This window comes from Sminthopsis crassicaudata, chromosome 2, assembly GCF_048593235.1.
Source record: "Sminthopsis crassicaudata isolate SCR6 chromosome 2, ASM4859323v1, whole genome shotgun sequence".
Taxonomy (NCBI): Eukaryota; Metazoa; Chordata; class Mammalia; order Dasyuromorphia; family Dasyuridae; genus Sminthopsis; species Sminthopsis crassicaudata.
Window position 1 is genome coordinate 188,328,316 of NC_133618.1, and position 14,323 is coordinate 188,342,638.

The following is a 14,323-nucleotide window of genomic DNA, read 5'->3' on the forward strand; positions in this document are numbered from 1 at the left end:
TCTACCATTGTTTACTAGTCCCTTGTCCTTGCTACTCTTTATTCCTTTAATTTCCATAAAATTACATTCTAATTATTTTCCTATCTTTGCAACCATTCCTTCATAATCTCCTTTTTCTCCTCTTGCCCCCTTACGAATTATCCCAGGTAAATTCAGAACCCTCTTCCTCAGGACAATCCTTCAGATATTCAAAGACACCTCTTGCATCTATATAACTCTATTCCTCATTACTTTCTTCAACAAATTCTCATATAATAGAGCTTTGAGACCCTTCACCATCTTGGTGACATTCATCTGGAAGTTTCTACCTTTTTAAAAATCTGGTTTAACTGAGTACAATAGTCTAATTGCAGTCTGACATAATACAGAACAAATATTCCTTCCTTATTCCTAGTTGTTAAAGCCTTTCTTGAACTGCCATATCACAATCATTATTCAAGTTAACTTTGTATTCCACTAAAACCTCTGAATTTTTTCAAATGAACTGATCTCTAACTAAGCTATACCCATTTTTTATTGTGAAGTTGAATTTTTGAACACAAATTTAGAGTATTTAAATGAATCCCTATTGGATTGCATATTATTTGGATAATTTCAATGTTCCAATTTAACAAGATCATCTTACAAGTCAATTATGCCATACAATATAATCTCTATTTCTCCTAGCCTTGTGTTGTCAAAAGTTTAAATAGCATTCCATGTATATTTTTTATGCAAGTCAGTTGATTAAACTCAATTACTCAGAAAGGAGTATTTTTTTTTCAAAATTGATATAAATCCATTAATGATTATGCTTGGCACCTGGACTGCCTGACTTCTATTTTTAATCTACTTTTTAACATGTTATCCAAAAGAGGACCATGATAGATTTAGTTAAACACTGTGCTAAAATCAGATCTAATTTAGTAATCCCATTTTAAAAAAGTAGTTTGGTAAGGATATTTCTGGTGAAGACATATGCTTGGCACCTGGACTGCCTGACTTCTATTTTTAATCTACTTTTTAACATGTTATCCAAAAGAGGACCATGATAGATTTGTGGCCACAGCATCCTTTTCTAGGTGCTCATTACCTATTCCATTTCTTTTCCTACCTGGAAGAATGGAAGCTTTCTTGCTAACAGACTTAAATCTTTAAAACAAACAAAAAACCTGGCACAATATTTGCTCTCTCCAGGTTTGTGATCTTTTCCCATTTTCCACAGTCCTGTAAAGATCAATGACAATGGCTCAGCAATCACAACCTCAAGGTCTTTCAGGACACCAGAATGTAGATCATTTGGAGCTGATGATTTGAATCCATTGAAGGAAGGTAGTTGTTCTTGCTCTCTTTTACATCCATTCTTATACTGGATTTCAGTTCCCGAATAGCTACTTTTCTGCTTCACTTTCTAGATCAAAGAATGCTATCCTTAGCAGAGAAAGCAGAAGCAAAATAAGATTAGATAGTTTTGCTTTCTTTCTATTATTTGTTATCATTCCACCCACTCTAAGCACATCCCTAGCCTTTTTTAATTTTTTTTTCTTTTCTGCGGTTTTATTACTTAAAAATAATCAAATAAACAACAACAAAAACAAATATAAAACTGAAGCATTCCTTACCAATCACTGATAATTTCTTAGCTTTAGGGTTACTCTAGCTATTCCTATATTACCATGCTATGTTTGTGTAACTATTCTGTTATATACTTGTCTTCTCATCTTTTGAGTATCTTTTAAAAAACTAAGTTTTAAATTAGTTTCTCATTAGACAATTCCCAGGACTGATAAGTCTCATTCTGGTAAAATATTTAAAAAGCTGTGTCATTTAGCATCCTCATAGTAGTCTCATTCTCTTCTTAACAAAATATGAAAAAATCTTAAAAGTCATAATAATCACATTGTACATAGAAATTCAAGTTTTACAAAGTATTTTCTTTGCTAAAAACCTTTATGTTATGTAGTACGGACATTATTTACCTCATTTTACAAATTCAGAAGCTAAACTCCAGAAGGTTAAGTGAATGGCCAAACATCATAAAGCTAATATACATCATAGAAAGGCCAAGAGCACAGATTTTTTCTAGTATTAGGCCTTTCCTATTATTTTAAAACTGCCTTTGATGTTAAACCAAGATCCTTATCCCAGTACATATTTTGTGTTAAATTCCACATACATATTGCTTTCCTTTAACAGTGTGGAAGTTTTCTGAGGGTAGGGACTATTTTGATTTGTGCCTTTGTTTCTTCTAGTGTCTAATGTCTATATGGCACATAGCAAGCACTTGATAACTGATTTTTGTATTAACTTGCAGAAGCTATTTGTGTGCCAAGGGATTATGACATTTGCCAGACTGAAAGTTAGTGGGAGAAATAAAATGTTCCTAAACTGGAAAGTAAGGGCAATTTTTGTTCTAAGGTGATTTTAAGGGAGGAACTATTGGTTTTCTGGGCAGCTCAGATCTCCTGACTGGTGGGATTGCCTTAGGATTTCATTACCCTCTGGCCAAGTACACAAAATCTCTTATCAAATCCCCTGAAAAAAATATAAGCCTCTTTTTTCTCATTTTTGTTTGCCTTTTTACATTAATGGATTTTATATCATAGTGAAATTCCCCAAGCAATATATAGTTGGTTTGAGCTAAAAAAATCAAAAAGTGTTAAGTATGCCTATTAGTCTCATATGTTTAGGCTTACATATATCTGTTCTCAAACAGAAATACATGTGTATAAAGAGAGAGACAGAGAAATAGAGAGACATAGTCAGAGACAGAGATACCTGGGATTTCAGAGAGGGAAGATGAGAGGAATATGAGTAATTGGATGCAAACTTCTAAGATTCAGTTATAATCAATATTATGAGATCCTCCAAGGGCTTACAAGACCCATTTATATTTAGGAATATTTAGGAAACTGTTTCATTAACCATTCTAGTAGAAAAGTCTCATATTCCTACCTGACAAAATATGAAAAATTGTTGAAGTAAAAATAATCACATTATGTGTAGAATTTCAAGTTTTGCCATATTTTCTTCTTAAGTATCCTTTGAGTTAGATGGTATAGATATTATTTCCTCCACTTTATATATTCAGAAGTTGAATCTCTAGGAGGCTAAGTGAATGGCCAAAGATCACATAGTCAATTAATGTCATAGTCAGGATAAGAACTCAGATTTTCTAATATCAGGATCTATGTGTTATCTATTATATCATTCCTTGGGTGTGTGCATGTGTATACATGAGAAGATATATATGCATGTATGCAAATAATTATTGCACAAATCAAAATTAGTATATATAATGTGTATATACATATATACATACATATAAAGGTATATACATGTAAGCATAAATCTATATGTGTATATAAATTTGTATGTATGTGTGCCACATTTGTTTATGCCACAGTGATTTATATATTTATTTTATGCCCCTAATACTCTAATAAGATAATAAACTCCTTGAGAACCAGGACTGTGTTAAGTTCCTAAGCAGCAGCTTGCACAGAATATTCATGATATATGTAAATATATTTGTGTGCATATAGATATATATATGTAATAAAAATATATATAGTGAAGTATCAAGAATATATTATATTGACTTTTTACCATTTCTCATGAGAAGCAATGCTATAAATGTCTCCTCCAAATTCATAAGGAATTTTGAGTGGTGAAGGAGATAGTGTGCTGTGCCTAAAATGAGGAAATTGTTTTTTTGTTTAGTTGTTCCAATCAGGTTTGACTCTTAGACTCCATTTGGGGTTTGAGTTTTCTTGGGGGGAAAAAACCATTGAAGTGGTTTGCCTTTTCCTTCCCCTCCTCCAACTCATTTACAGATGAGGAAATTGAGGCAGAGCTAAGTGACTTGCCTAAGGTCACACAATTAGTAAATGCCTGGGGTTTGATTTGAACTCAAGAAAATGAGTCTTCTTGATTTCAGACCTGGCACTCTATGCACTGTATAACCCAACTGCACTTGTTTCAAATCTAGCCTTAAATAATTACTGTTAGAGTCTGAGCAAGTCACTTAATCTGTCAGACTCAGTTTAAAGTCAACTGTAAAACAATCTTCATAAGAGCGACCACCTTGCAAGATTGTTGTAAGAATCAAGTAAAATAGTATTTGGAAAGAGCTCATTTGGAAAGAAAGCATATAGTAGATACTTTATAAACGCTTATTCTTTTCCCTTCATCTTTTGTTTTTCTTTTTTATGAATTTTGCCAACATACTGGACAAGTATGAGTATCTTAATTAAATGAGTCTTCAATTAGTCCATCCTCTCTCAATCTCTTAAAACTTTTAAAGATTGCTCATGCAGTCCACTGTGAATGTCCTCTGTCTGAATGGATCCATCAATCAACCACCATTTATTAATTCCTATTACATACATACCAGATAGTCTAACAGAAACTAGGGAATACAAAGACAAAACTGAAACATGCTGTAATCTCAAAAGTTTATATTCAATTTTCTATTGAGGATGACTACATATACACATATATAAGAATAAGCAAAATAAATAAAAGGTAAGGGGGAATGAGGCTAACAGTTGGGAACATTCGAGAAGATATCTATACAGGTGATATTTGAGTCAAGTCTTGAAGTAAGAGATTCTCTCTTCTCAATCAGGAAAAAGCTAAATTAGCAAATGCACCTAGGGACAACTTCAAAGTCACCAAAATGAAAACACAAGTGAAGAAAACCAAGGTTCCTTAAGCAATGACATTACTGCTTACTGACATTTCCTTTCTGCCCTCTCCATCCACACTCTTTGTGACATTCTTTATTCCATACCAAAAACAAGTGACTTTGAGCTTTCCTAACTACTTAAGTAACTCGATTAACTGCTAGTCAAGGCAGAAGTGCTAAACTACACAGGTTATATTTCTTTCCAGTTCAACACCTTGCTCAACACCTTACCCATGCCTTCTCATCATGAATTCATCATGAATCATATTATAGGTACCTCTTCTTCCTCCATCTCTAATCCACACACTTCTTATTTGCCCTCTTCTGCTGCTATCCCCCCCCCAAAAAAAAAGTCATCTTCCAACAAAAATGCCAAAGTAATAATCGTCTTTCTATTAAATTATAAATTCTTTGAGGATAGGAACTGTATTTCTTCTCTAAAAAAAGTTATTGCTTAGCACAATGTCTGGGATATCGTAAGCACTTAATAAATGTCTATTGATTGATATTGATTCATATATAGACTTCAAATGTGGCATATACATTACCAATGCAAATATAGCATTTAATGTGCTAGGTTAAATTAAAGCAGCATTTTTACACAATTCAGGAGAGTCCCCTCAGTTTGAAGTTATGAGACCCATGGATTTAAAAGTAGAAGGAAAGAGAGTTCCATATGGGGAAGGAATATTTTTCATTTGGTCTTTGGCACCTAATATTAAGGAGGTATTATTAAGCTGGCTTGAATTGAATGATGTTAGCATGTAAAAATATATAAAACATGACATAGAGCCTTAAATATGTGTTTTTGAGAAAACCAAAACAAATAATAAAATTACTGAATATCAGTCAAACTTGAAGATTATATATATATATATTGGTAGTAACTGTATTTGTCTATGTATCTGTTTAATCATATATACCTGTGTTAATCTGTAGATATAAACATATGCCATTATATACATTTATAGATGTAGGCTCATATAACTGTACGTGTCTATAGATTCATTAATTTGTATATAGATACAGGAAGATATACATAGACAGCAATATCCTCTATCAAGAAACAGAAAGAAATAGATTTATTATACTTGAATTTGCTAACATCAGAGGCAATCAATAGAGGTGATATTAATTCCTCGAGATATTTTTACACTAATATTTTTCTATGAATATTCCTATTTTATGTTATATTAAATAGCTCCATATAACTCCATATGAGTTATAAATCCTTACAATACAGCTTTCTCTGAAAAGTAGAAGTCTACAAAATTTTGCTCTTCTTAAACAAAGCAAAACTGAGTTAATAATCTCAGGCATCTTATATTATGTATTATGTTTTTAGAACATCTTAAAAACATTATTCCAGTTTTACATGTGACTAGCAGAGGCAAAACACATCATGATGAGTTATAAGGATAAGAATAAATTCTGAATTCATTCTCTAGGGTTCCTTCCCTGTTGTTAAATTGCTATTATTATACTTACAAATGAACTTTAAGAAACTTATAAGTTGTTTTAATAAAAGTGTTTGTTTGTTTTTACAGATGAGTGTTTTAAAACTCTTAGAATGTATTAAATGCCAACTCAAATCAATTTCTTCCAAGAATACATGATTCTTCTGACAAAATATCTCTTATAATTCAAATTTTAATGATCAGAACCTATGAAATCATAGCTTCAAGGAGAAGAGAAAAAGTTAGTGAGATACTTTAAAACATAGTAATATACTCCTAAGGCTCAGGAAAAAGTTTAAGGGTCTTAAGTAGCTGGTAAAAAATACAATGTTGTCAGCAACTCAAAGATACCAGCATATCTTCCCAATAATTTAAACACTGGGAAGCATAATGTTTAACAGTTGTGATGGAAAGAAAATAGGAGACCATTACTGGAATAAGGATAAAATGTTATTTTAGTGGGTGAATCATAATATTGCAGTATGATAAGGTATAAAGAACTACTTAAATGGTAGTCAGGGCCTGGGCTTCTTATCCTGGCTCTGTTGCAAATACATGTTAGAAATCTGGAGCAAGTAGCATGCTTTTTTTCTGGGCCTCTGTTACCTCAGCTATAAAATAAATTGTTTGGATCTACTGAATTTTTATTCTTTTCAATTCAACAAGAATTTATTCAAGAGTGTGTTCAAGTTACCATGCTAGACACTAGAGATACAATGACAAAAACAGAAATCCCTCACATCTCCTAGAGGGATCCAACATTTATACAAATAAATACACACATACAAAGAATAAGAGATAAACAAAAAGCAGAAAAAGAGACATACAGATAGATATGAAAGACAGAGAATAATCTTCAAACATTCAGTAAGTGCTTACTATCTACCAAATATTGCTTTAAACACTATGGATATGAGAAGAAAAATACACCTAAAGAATTTAATGCAGTCTATCAAAGGAGATACCATGTACAGATATAAACAAACAAATAAATAAAGATCAAATACATACAAGGTAGTTTAGGGAGTTATGGAGATCAACAAAAACTTCAAGTTAAAAAGATAAAGTAATGATTGAAATACTACTGAAAGGGATGCTACAAGATGGAGATGAGAATTGCATTCAGATGATTTTCTCCACTTTATCGTGCTGAATTATTCATACATTTAAGTAAAATATATTCAGCCAATCAGTAAAGTTCTATCAGTTTTGCAATGCCAGAGGTGAAATCAGGCAGTGAGAAACATGTGTCTCTTAACATGTGCTTTATAACCTTTCTGAAGGTGGTAGTTTCTATTCTTCTAGCCCAGTTCTCATTGTTTTAAAGATTTTTTTAAGTTCTTACTAGCCTCTGCAATCTACATGTTCATCGTGCAGAACTGGCACTGAGGAAAATATGAACATTCAGGACAGGAAATTTCCCTGAAAGTTGAGAATTCCAATCTTGACTTTAGACTTAAGAAACTTAATAGAGAAATTAACTGAGCCCCATGAATCTCCTTCAATATTTGCTTTATTAAAGAAAGTTTAACAAAGTGGATTCTTATCAAAAAAGGATTGAATCCTACATCAGACAATCATAAAAAATCATTGATCTAGAATCATAGAGATCTAGAATATGACAAGCTGGATAATCCAAACTCCTCAATCCTAAAGTTGTAAAAATTAAGATCACAGAATTTATCACATATTTAGTAAGTGTAAGAAATAAGATTTATAAATGGTATGAACCCGGGTCACTTCCCTTAACTTCCTTTGAGGCCCCAGTTTGGAGATATTAACACAAGGTTATTGTGAGGATCAGTGTGAATATTTTTTATAAACCTTAAAGAACTCTACAAATGCCAGCTTTAAAAGTAATATAATTTAAGTTTTCCAAAAATACCTGTCTCACTCAAAACTGGGTAATAACACTGTGACATCTTGGTGAGGAAGATAAAGATACTCTTCCATTTAGCTATGTTGTGGCCCTCACTGAAAGTCTCTCTCTCTCTCTCTCTCTCTCTCTCTCTCTCTCTCTCTCTCTCTCTCTCTCTCTCTCTCTCTCTCTCTCTCTCTGTTGTCTCTCCAGTTTCCTACATCTTTATGCCCTCTAGAACTATAAGTAATAATCATAGACATGATACTACTATATACTGGAAAAGACAAATCTAATAGAAATGATGTTTCAAAAATTCAGGCCTGCAGTGGAGATTTTTTTAAGCATATGAAGAAGTAATTTCAAGTCTATAGCCAAGAAAGCAGTCACAAAAGGAAAAAAAATCACTCTAGGGAAAGCCTTTGCTACATATTCTTTGGATAACTGCTCAATTCAATGCTGTTTAGGTCTTGGTTACTTTCCAGACCACTTCATTCACTATATACTCTTTATAGAAACCAAGGCCAGCTTTTGAACACCCACTGAGAGCTGCCAAGTGTGAAACCCATTCAATCTAGGTATTCCACACTTACATGAACTTGTTCACCTCTTTAAAATAATAAAGCCCAAGGGAAACCCTAGGAGTGGGTAAAGTGCAAGAAAACATGTATATGTTTTCTTGTGAAAACCTTGCAGAATTCATAGTATATCCCCAATTAGCTTGGCATAGCCTTTTTATCTTATCTGTAAACCGATCTTTGAAAATACAAAAAAGGTATCTGCAAGGTTGGACATACTGTGCTATTAGTACAGATTAGTTGATCCAATTAGCAGAGAATAGAATAAGAGTTCTTCATGTATGAAAGAGATATATTTTAATAATGGATAAATGAAGATGATTAAGGGAGAGAGTCAAAGAAGATTTGAAGTAAAGTGTGATAATGAAAAAGGGAAAATGATGTTCTTAAGATAATCTTTATATATTTAATTGATCAATAAGCATGGATTAATGCCTCCTATGTATTGAGATTTATGCCAGGTAATACCATACAAAAATAAGAACACTACTTCCCAAATCTGTAAAGGCTAATTTTTCCCTCCTGACCCTGTATGAAAGTATTTCACTAATTTTATTTTTTGATTACTGATGAAGAGTGTTCCTTTCATACATAGACATCATATATGCTGAAAGGGGGAAGAAGAACATTTTGTGTGAAATGCTGGCAGAGAAAAAAACACAAACAATTCTCAGACATCTTAAGGGGAACAAAAGCTATTATTTAAAAGCAAAGGAAGACAAAAAGTTCTGAGAGGACTAGAGTGAAAAATGGCCTAAGAATCAAATAGATTGAGTGATTTAAAAAATTTGAAGTACATTTCCTCTCACCCCCTGGAAGCTAATTTACATATGATTTATCTTACAACTTGGAACTTTATTGGTGGAAAACGAATTCAAGGAAATATTTTGGCACTAAGAGTGCTGTATAATGGCTATTCATTTAACAATTGACAGACTGTGGATTTTGGATTTCTCGATCTAAATTAGACATGGTTCACTACATACAAGTAGCCATTCAGTTGAATCATTAAAAACTAGATGAGAAGTCATGTGAAAAGACATGGAGAAAAAAAGGGAATAACTGCTCACAGAAGACAGCATGTAGAAATGTTAACTGATTCAAGCTAATAGTTGAAACAAGCTAGTTGGAGGAAGACTAGTCTTAAAGCTGATATTGAGAGCTGATCTGATTAGAGAAAAGCTTGGATGCTGGGAACTAAATGGAGAAAGCATCTTCCTCTGATACATAAAGAATTGATTGGGAAATTAGTGCCATTTATAATTTAAACCTTTCAGGAGTTTGTCTACTTTGCCCTTTTTGATCCTATATGCTTTAAGAAAGGAAAATAATCTTAAAGACTATAGAAGATAACCAGTTTTAAAGATTTTAAGATTGATGAGTGTCAAGCTGCTTTAGGATCTAGCCAAGGAAGGAGACCACTAAAGTCTCAAGCTTAAGCTATTATTATCTCAGAGATCTTAACTCTTCAGGGGTCTGACTAGCAGAGAAGTGACTCCATCAAGAAGGATTCTGTCTAGAAATCCTGGCCTGTAATCCAGAATTGTAATTTCCACCAAGTGCACTGGCTACCCTCTTCATGTGCCTCACTGCTAGGTTTCATGGTTGAGTTAACACCAAGGTTAATCCTAGAACCCTGAGAATGAGTTGTAACAGCATGATTCTCATGGCTGATTCTCCTCTCTAGGAAATACTCCCAAACTTGCCGAAGGAGGACAGATCAAGTGGAATGAGTCATTCTGGAGATAGAAAAGTGTGGTCAAATGCTATAATTAAACCATCCCCTATGCTACCTTAAATATTTATCAATATCATTATTATTCACATAATGCTAGTACTCATAAATAGGTGGACTTTTTATAGAAGGAAAATTAACCTCACCAGCTTTCAGATTAGAACAAACTTGATATTCCAGAAAACTTGAATGTCTTTTCTATTACCAATTATCTTTTAAGTGTTTTAATCTGAAACATCAGGATATTGGAGCAAACATTCAACATTAAATCCTCCAAATTTTCACTCTTTAAACAATAGTATATCTTAACATGTTTGTTTTTTTAGATGGAATTTTCCTGTATGATCCTCAAATATCCAAATTATATCTCTAGCAAAAATTTTAAACAAAACCCAGAGGCTATATAGAGATCATTTAATTGAATGTCTTAATTTTATTAATTTATTTTATTATTTTATTAAAGTTAATAATTAATTTAATTTGGAGTGCTTTGTGGATTCATGTAGTCTGCTCTCTCAGTGCTATAAAGATACTTCCATACCTTCTTCATACATTGAATTTCTTCTTTCAAATCTCAGTACTATCATGAAGCATTCTTTCATCATTCCAGTTAAAATTCATCTCATCCCCTTTGTTTTCCCCCATAACTTTTCTCTGTGTATTATGTTCATTTATATACAATACTAAATCCTACTTATTAGTATAAAAGTCCCTAGTAAATAGGGACTGTAGAATTTACTTCATGATTTGTTTGTATTCACAGTTGCAAAGTGTCTACAACACTGTAGGTGCTTGAGAAGTATTAATTGATTGGTGAAAAGATCAAAAAATTTGCCACAGCTGGCTAGTTTCAAAATTGAGATTAGGAGATAGATTTCTTTACTTTTAGTTTAGTACTTTTAATTTCTGCTTCATCTCACCACCATCACCCCTTTTGTATATCTTGACTCAACTTCCTCACTCATTTTCTTCTCCATTATTATAACTACTATTCAAGCTTAGAGTTTTTTAACATGTTTTTGATATCAAAAATAAAACTACCTTCTATTACATGAAGTCACATAAAAAGTGGAACATACATACTGACAATATCCTTAAAAATCAATAATTTAGAATGTATTAGTAATCCCATGCCAATGTCATTTTAAAATAGCTTTTGTTACTTCAAAGTCAAATAATTGCCCACTCATACATTGCACTATGATTTAGAAATAATTTAGAAAATAAAAAGAAATAAATCTAATTTATAAAATTTAAATCATTTTCACCTACCTGATGTAATTTAAAATCAAAAAGTCAGAGCATGATTATAATTTAAAAAATCTGAAGAATCTGTGTTAACACAGAAACTAGACACACTCATACAAGCACACCATGAATTTCCCACCACAGCTAGAGCTAAATTGAGGAGGGGAAACATATTTAAGATTCAACCTTCAAAAACTTTCACTTCAGGTACTGGAGGAAATTAAATTAATAAGAAAGTATTTCTTCGAGACCTGAGTAGTCATCAGGGACATGAGAGATTCTGAATTCTAATACTATTCCCATAATGCTCTGGACACTCATGCCAGGATGAGAACAACATTTAATGTCTCACAGGGAAATCTTTATAACTGTTTTGTTAGTAAAATATTATGCAACCTCCAAATGAATAACACTTGAGTTATAAAGTACTGCAACTGTTGTAATGTCAGAGGGCTTAAGAGGCAGAGAGAGCCATGGTTATAATAAATTTTAGAAAAGAAGCAGGCTGTTGCTAAAGGGGGCAAGAGTTGTGCTGAGCCAAAAGCCCTTTTGAAAGCATAATTAACTTCACAAATTGAGGTGGTAGAGAGATGGGTGGTCTGTTGAGGACTGCAAAAGGGAGGAAGGGAGGGCAGGAGGGAATAAGTAATGATACTTTACTAAACACTTGTAAAAATCAAAGTGGAAAGTTATGCTTATGCAGGATGTCTCTTGGGCATTCACAACAAGACAAAAAGGCAGCTGGTACCTGGAAAGAGCTCTACTCATGAGTCAGGATATTTCATTTCTAGATCAGGCATTTTACCAGTTACTCTCCTTTTTGTTTTAGTTTCTTTACCTGAAAACTGAGGAACTTAAACTAAAATGATCTCTAAATTCCCTGTTAGCTCCATAATTGTATTGACTCTTTATTTTGTACTGCCCATAAGTAGTACAAGCTATATATCTATGGAAAAAATGAAATAATGAAGAAAAGTTTAGAATCTCATGGCTTCGTACCAAGAATTAAAAGAAAAAGAATTAGAATGGACTTTAAAAGTCCCTTGATCCAGCATTCATTTTATAGAAAAAGAAAATGAGGCAGAGAGAATGATTTTTAAAAGAGGTAGGAAATTGAAGAGGAAGGATTTGAATTCAGGTTCTCTGATTCTAAAACAGGAAGGAGAGGATAAGGAGTAGTAAAAAGCAGAGAAGAAAGAAAAACATAATCATAGCATTTCTGCCTCTGAGAATTGTAATATTCCAAGTGGCTTATGAAGCATGAAGAGAGAGGTTTTAATAGCTATCAATGCTTGTCTTCACTCAGGAGTCAAGAATCTCTGTTGTTTTAGATGGAAAGGACTCTGCTCATATTGACTGTAAAATTTTACTTGACTAAAACTCAATTTAATTTTCAGGGCCCTGTAGTGGGAATGGAGCCAATTTATAAGAAGAAATGCAGACATCAAACTTTAATTACTTTTACAACTGAATTCATATTTGTAATCTGCAAATCCAGGGAAATGAATGCCAGGCACCCCCATTTAGATTTTTAAAAAGAGAAGGAATATGTCACAATGTTAAATTTCTAAGAGAAAGAAAAAGAGAGATCCAGGGGCATAGGGGAATGTGCCACTGAGGTGAGGAAGACAATCGACACAATTAAGGAACAACAACAACAAAAAGGGACTATTATTGGAAAAATCTAACAATTTGCTCAGGTTTTATTGTTTTAACATAAATATATATTTTCCCATTTTAAAAATAAAACCCCAAATAAGAATATCAAATAACACACACACACACACACACACACACACACACACACACACACACACACACAATGTCCCAGGAGAGACAGCTTTATTAAATAGATGGAATTATAATCAAAACCCCCATGATATTGTTGTTCCTTTGTGTCAAAGTTTTCTTCTCAGTAAATTGGATATTTCCCTCCACCACAACAATGAGCAAACAGGTGGGTTTTAAAAGAAATATAAATGTTAATGGACAGGCTTCAAATGGATAGACATTTCTATCTATGAAGTGAATTTTGGCTCTTTACTCTTTTCTTTTTATTACATGCAAGCCATCTGTCTAATTGATATTGTTAAGCAAGTTACCAATGATAATAGAAAGCTTCATAGTTTGCTCAAATCATCAACAGAAAAAAATATATATACATATATATACTGTGCAATAGCGTAATATCTTTGTCTTTAAAATTACTAATTTTTGCAGGCTAATTAAAATTACCTGGAAATTTAATAGTGTCCCAATTCAGTCTGTGAAATAACACCAATATTTTTAGAAATTATAAAATCACCTTAGACTCAAGTCTATGTCATGGTCAGAGTTTGTCCTGCTGACCTAAACAACAACGCTTCCCTGTATAATGCTCTCAATGGTCGGCATTAAAGTAATCTGTGAAGTTGTCCAATTCAATTTATAGCCGGACAAGTCTTTACAAATATATCTGAAGAAAACTACTGGTCAGTGGAAATAGGAGAAATGTAGCTACTTTCAAGATGTGATTAAACCTTTCTCTGCCCACACCCTCACCCATCATCTTTTTGTGAAAGAAGCAGACTTTGAAAAGTAAAAGCTTCCACTGCATTTTTCTTGCTAAAAACTTCCTGTAGGAGGGAATAAAAAAAGTCAAACTTGAGGTGATGATGAAAATAAACCATATGGATTTTTGAGATCTGAAGAATTATTTCAAGCAGCAGAAAAGCATATGAAAAAACATTCACCGGTGGCTAATGTGCTTATTATGACAAAACTAATTTGGAGTGAGAA

The 14,323-nt window shown here is 32.8% G+C and overlaps 1 protein-coding gene across 5 annotated transcripts in view; it reads right to left on the reverse strand.

Annotated features, from left to right (window-relative positions):
- The window catches only part of DLGAP2 (DLG associated protein 2), a 1,171,101-nt gene that overhangs the window by 715,492 nt on the left and 441,286 nt on the right, over positions 1 to 14,323 (reverse strand). The window lies entirely within an intron of this gene.